This window comes from Tachyglossus aculeatus, chromosome 4 (genome assembly GCF_015852505.1).
Source record: "Tachyglossus aculeatus isolate mTacAcu1 chromosome 4, mTacAcu1.pri, whole genome shotgun sequence".
Taxonomy (NCBI): domain Eukaryota; kingdom Metazoa; phylum Chordata; class Mammalia; order Monotremata; family Tachyglossidae; genus Tachyglossus; species Tachyglossus aculeatus.
In genome coordinates this window covers 41,882,072-41,887,975 of record NC_052069.1, presented here as the reverse complement: position 1 = coordinate 41,887,975, position 5,904 = coordinate 41,882,072, and the positions used below count along the sequence as shown (strand labels likewise).

The window sequence follows — 5,904 nt, the reverse complement described above, 5'->3', positions numbered from 1 at the left end:
GGGCTTTGGAGTCAGAGGTCATGGCTTCAAACCCCGGCTCTGCCAATTGTCAGCTGTGTGACTTTGGGCAAATCACTTCACTTCTCTGGGCCTCATCTGTAAAATGGGATTTAAGATTGTGAGCCCCCCGTGGGTCAACCTGATTACCTTGTAACCTCCCCAGGGCTTAGAACAGTGCTTTGCACATAGTAAGCACTTAATAAATGCCATTATTATTATTATTATTATACATCAACACTATCATGAATGGTTATTAATAATAATTAATAATGATAATTATTGGTTAATACTTAATTATTAATGCTAATTGTGGTATTTGTTAAGTGCTTTCTTTGTGCCAAGCGCTGTACTAAGCACTGGGGTGGATACAAGCAAATCGGGTTAGACATGGTCCTTGTCACAACTAATACCCACACTCATTCATTCATTCATTCAATCATATTTATTGAGCGCTTACTGTGTGCAGAGCACTGTACTAAGTGCTTGGAAAGTACAATTTGGCAACAGATAGAGACAGTCCCTACCCAACAGAGGGCTCACTGTCTAGAAAGGGGAGACAGACAGCAAAAACAAGCAAGTAGACAGGTGTCAATATCATCAATCCCCATTTTATACATGAGGTAACTGAGGCCCAGAGAAGCGAAGTGACTCGCCCAAGGTCACACAGCAGACAAGTGGAGGAGCCAGGATTAGAACCCAAGAACTTCTGATTCCCAGGCCCAAGCTCTATCCATTATGCCATGCTGTTTTACAATAGAACAATAAAGAGACAAATTTCCTGCCCATAACAAGCTTTACGGTCTAGAGAAAAGCTTATAGCCTAGCTTAACTTGCCTCTACTCCAGAGCTTAGAACAGTGCTTGGCACAAAGTAGGTACGTAACTGGTAACATAATTATAATCATTAGGTCAGGTGGCCTTGGTTGGTAATAATACGTTATAATAATAATATTCATTCATTCATTCAATCAATCGTATTTATTGAGCACTTACTTTGTGCTGAGCACTGTACGAAGTGCTTGGGAAGTACAGGTTGGCAACATATATAATAATAATAATAATAATAATATAATGCATTAGTAATGTAGTTTCAGTGGGGATTCCTATATTTACTGATCCAGGATTGGAATCTAGGTCTTCTGATACCCAGAGTCAAGCTTTTAATAATAATAATAATTATGGTATTTTTTAAGCCCCTATTGCCCCTCTCAGGGTTACACTTGGAGAGTTTCCAGTACTCCACCGGTGTCGACTATGGGAGGGAGAGTCAAGCAGAGGCCTACCCATTCCATTCCTAGCTTGGCCAGTGGCTAGAGAGCAGAAGACAATCTGCTACAAGTCAAAACTAACCTGTGCTGGGCAGAAGAGGCAATGGTAAACCACTTCCATATTTTTACCAAGAAAACTCCATGGATCCACTACCAGAACGATTGCACGTAAAGATGGGGCACTCTGGAAGAGATATGTCCAAGTGACGCTATGAGTCGGAGATGATGATGTTGATGACATTTATTAAGCGCTTACGATGTGCAAAGCGCTGTTCTAAGCGCTGGGATAGATATAAGGCAATTAGGTTGGACACAGTTCCTGTCCCACATGGGGCTCACAGCCTTAATCCCCATTTTACAGATGAGGGAACTGAGGCACAGAGAAGTTAAGTAATAATAATAATAATGGCATTTATTAAGCGCTTACTATGTGCAAAGCACTGTTCTAAGCGCGGGGGTAGATACAAGGTAATCAAGTTGTCCCACGTGGGGCTCACAGACTTAATCCCCATTTTCCAGATGAGGGAACTGAGGCCCAGAGAAGTGAAGTGACTTGCCCAAAGTCACACAGCTGACAAGTGGCGGAGCCGGGATTTGAACCCATGACCTCTGACTCCAAAGCCCGAGCTCTTTCCACTGAGCCACGCTGCTTCTCAAAAGTGGAGACGCTGCTTCTCTAAGTGACTTGGCCCAAGTCACTCAGTGGACAAGTGGTGGAGCTGGGATTAGAAATATGTCCCACTGGATCCAAAGCAGAGCCTAGGAGTGTTTGCCAAGAGGAGAATACGCAGTCCTTGCCATCTAGGGATTGTGAGCGAGTGAGTTGTTTAAGGTGTACACTGTGGTCTGTTGGATTGGGAGAAGGAGGGAGTTCCAAGTTGGGAGGAGAGAGGAGGAGCATAGAGAGTGATGAACAACTAGATGGTTGAACTGGACGGAACAAAGGGAGCCAGCTGGGGAAAAGTCAAAGACCATCAATAAGTAAGGTGGGGTGAGTTAAGGAGACTCTTCAAACCGATTGTGAAGACTTTTTGTTTGATGCAGAGAAACTGGTGGAGGAGGAGAGGAAGAGATGTGGGCCAAGGGATACTTCAATACTATCCCTCTCAACTGTAAGCTTGTTGTGGGCAGGCAATATGCCTGTTATATTGTTATATTGTACTTTCCCAAGCACTTGGTACAATGGCCAGGGGATGTAGCTCAGTGGTAGAGCGCATGCTTTGCATGTATGAGGCCCCGGGTTCAATCCCCGGCGTCTCCGCTTTTGAGAAGCAGCATGGCTCAGTGGAAAGAGCCCGGGCTTGGGAGTCAGAGGTCATGGGTTCTAATCCCGGCTCTGCCATTTGTCAGCTGTGTGACTTTGGGCAAGTCACTTAACTTCTCTGTGCCTCAGTTACCTCAACTGTAAAATGGGGATGAAGACTATGAGCCCCACGTGGGAAAACCTGATCACCTTGTATCCTCCCCAGCGCTTAGAACAGCGCTTTGCACATAGTAAGCGCTTAACAAATGCCATTATTATTATTATTATTATTATTAATGCCCTGCACACAATAAGAGCTCAATAAATATGATTGATCTGATTGATTGATCCATGTGCAGGGTGTAGTACAGATTTGTAGTGGAAAGAGCACAGGCCTGTGAGTCAGAAGGTCATGGGTTCTAATCCCGGCTCCACCACTTGTCTGCTGTGTGACCTTGGGCAGGTCACTTCACTTCTCTTCAGGTCACTTCACTGCCCCCTTCTAGACTGTGAGCCCACTGTTGGGTAGGGACTGTCTCTATATGTTGCCAACTTGTACTTCCCAAGCGCTTAGTACAGTGCTCTGCACACAGTAAGCGCTCAATAAATATGATTGATTGATTCTCTGGGCCTCAGGTCCCTTATCTGTAAAATGGAGATTAAGACTGTGAGCCCCACATGGGGAAAGAACTGTGTCCAACCCCATCTGCTTGTATCCACCCCAGAGGTTAATACAGTGCCTGGCACAGGGTAAGCGCTTAACAAATACCACAACTATTATTATTACAGATTGGATTGGGGCAAGGCTGGAGGCACGGAGACCAGCAAGGAGGCTGATGCAGTAGTCTGAACATGATATGATCAGAGCTTGAACCAGAGTGGTAACAGTTTGGCTGGAGAAGAAGGGGTGTACCTGGGAGTTGTTTTGCTGGAAGAAAAGACAGGAATTGACAGCAGACTGAATGTGAGAGTTAAGAGTCGGGAGTCATCTCCTCAGGTCCCCTGTCCCTTCGCCTCACCCATTCCCTTGCCCCCATGACCTGGCCACCTACTTCATTAAGAAAATTGACATAATCAGGTGTGAGCTCCCTAAAATCTCCCCTCCCCCTCCTCAGTCCCGCCCCGTTCTGGCCCCATCTTCCACTCTCCCATTCTTCCCAGCAGTATCTCTAGAGGGGATTGCCTGCCTTCTCTCAAAAGCCACTCCTTCCACCTGACTCTTTGACGCCATTCCTTCGCACCTTGTCAAAACTCTCTCCCACACCCTTCTTCCCTCCCTAACATCCATCTTCAACTGTTTGATCCCCAAGGCTTCTTCCCCACTGCTTTCTAACTTGCCCATGTCTTCGTTACCCTAAAAACATACCTTTGACCCCACAGCTCCCTCCAGTTATCACCCTATCTGCCTCCTACCATTCCTCTCCAAAATCCTTGAGTGAGTTGTCTACACCCTCTGCCTCAAATTCCTCTCCTCCAATTCTCTCCTTGATCCCCTCCAATCTGGCTTCCATCCCCTTCACTCCACAGAAACCACCCTCTCAAAGGTCACCAATGAATGCCTTCTTGCAAATCCAATGGCCTTTACACCATCCTAATCCTCCTCGACCGCTCAGCTGCCTTAAACACTGTATACCACCTCCTTCTCCTGGAAACGTTATCCAACCTTGGATTCACTGACTGTCATTTCCTGGTTCTCCACTTATCTCTCTTGCTGTTCATTCTCAGTCTCCTTCATGGGCTCCTCCTCTACCTCACACCCCCTAACTGTGGGGGTCCCTCCAAGGTTTAGTTCTGGGTCACCTTCTATTCTCCATCTACACTCACTCCCTTGGAGAACTCACTGGTTTTCAAGGCTTCAACTACCATGTTGATACCCAAATCGACATCCCCTACCCTGACCTTTCTCCAGGCTCAAATCTCCTTCTGCCTTCAAATCATCTCTTCTTGGATGTCCTCCCATCACGTCAAACTTAACATGTCCAAAACAGAACTCCTTATCTTCCCATGCAAACCACGTCATCCCCCTGACTTTCCCATCACTATATTCAGCACCACAATCCTTCCAGTCTTCCAAGCCCTTAATCTTGGCGTTATCCTTGACTCCACTCTCATTCAACAAATACATTCAATCCATCACTAAATCCTGTTGGTCCCACAGTATCACTAAAATCTGCCCTCTCCTTGCCTTTCAAACTATTACCATGCTAATACAATCACTTATCCTAACCCACCTAGATTACTGCATCAGCCTGCTTGCTGGCCTCCCAGCCTACTGTCTCTCCCTACTCCAGTCCATACTTCACTCTGCTGCCCAGAATATTTTTCTACAAAAACATTCAGGACATGTCACCCCACTCCTCAAAAAACTCCAATGGTTGCCCGTCCACCTTCACATCAAACAAAAACTCCTCACCATTGGCTTTAAATCACTCCACCACCATTACTCCACCACATAGCCCCCTCCTAACTCACATCGCTTCTCTCCTTCTCTAACTCAGCTCACACACTTCACTCTTGTAATGCTAACCTTTTCACTGTACCTCGATCTCACCTATTTCACTGCCATCCCCTAGCCCAGGTCCTGCCTCTGGCCTGGAACACCTTCCTTCCTCAAATCCCACAGACAATTAGTCTTCCCTCCTTCAAAGCCTTATTTAATGTGCATCTCCTCCAAGAGAACTTCCCAGTTTAACCCTGACTTGTTCCTTTTCTTTCATTCATTCATTCACTCACTCCCTTGGTGAACTCATTCGCTACCACGGCTTCAACTATCATTTCTATGCTGATGACACCCAAATCTACATCTCTGCCCCTGCTCTCTCTCCCTCCCTTCAGGCTTGTGTCTCCTCCTGCCTTCAGGACATCTCCATCTGGATGTCTGCCCACCATCTAAAACTCAACACGTCCAAGACTGAACTCCATATCTTCCCTCCAAAACCCTGCCCTCTCCCTGACTTTCCCATCACTGTTGACGGCACTACCATCCTTCCCGTCTCACAAGCCTGCAACCTTGGTGTCATCCTCGACTCCGCTCTCTCGTTCACCCCTCACATCCAATCCGTCACCAAAACCTGCCGGTCTCAGCTCCCCAACATCGCCAAGATCTGCCCTTTCCTCTCCATCCAAACTGCTACCCTGCTCATTCAATCTCTCATCCTATCCTGACTGGATTACTGCATCAGCCTCCTCTCTGGTCTCCCATCCTCGTGTCTCTCCCCACTTCAATCTATACTTCACGCCACTGCCCGGATTGTCTTTGTGCAGAAACGCTCTGAACATGTTACTCCCCTCCTCAAAAATCTCCAGTGGCTACCAATCAACCTATGCATCAGGCATAAACTCCTCACTCTTGGCTTCAAGTCTCTCCATCCCCTCGCCCCCTCCTACCTCACCT

At 46.7% G+C, this 5,904-nt stretch overlaps 1 non-coding gene across 1 annotated transcript; it reads left to right on the top strand.

Annotated features, from left to right (window-relative positions):
- Window positions 1–2,456: 2,456 nt before the first annotated feature.
- Window positions 2,457–2,528, top strand: TRNAA-UGC. Its single transcript has one exon. It is a non-coding gene; the product is annotated as a tRNA-Ala (tRNA).
- The last annotated feature ends 3,376 nt before the right edge of the window (window positions 2,529–5,904 follow it).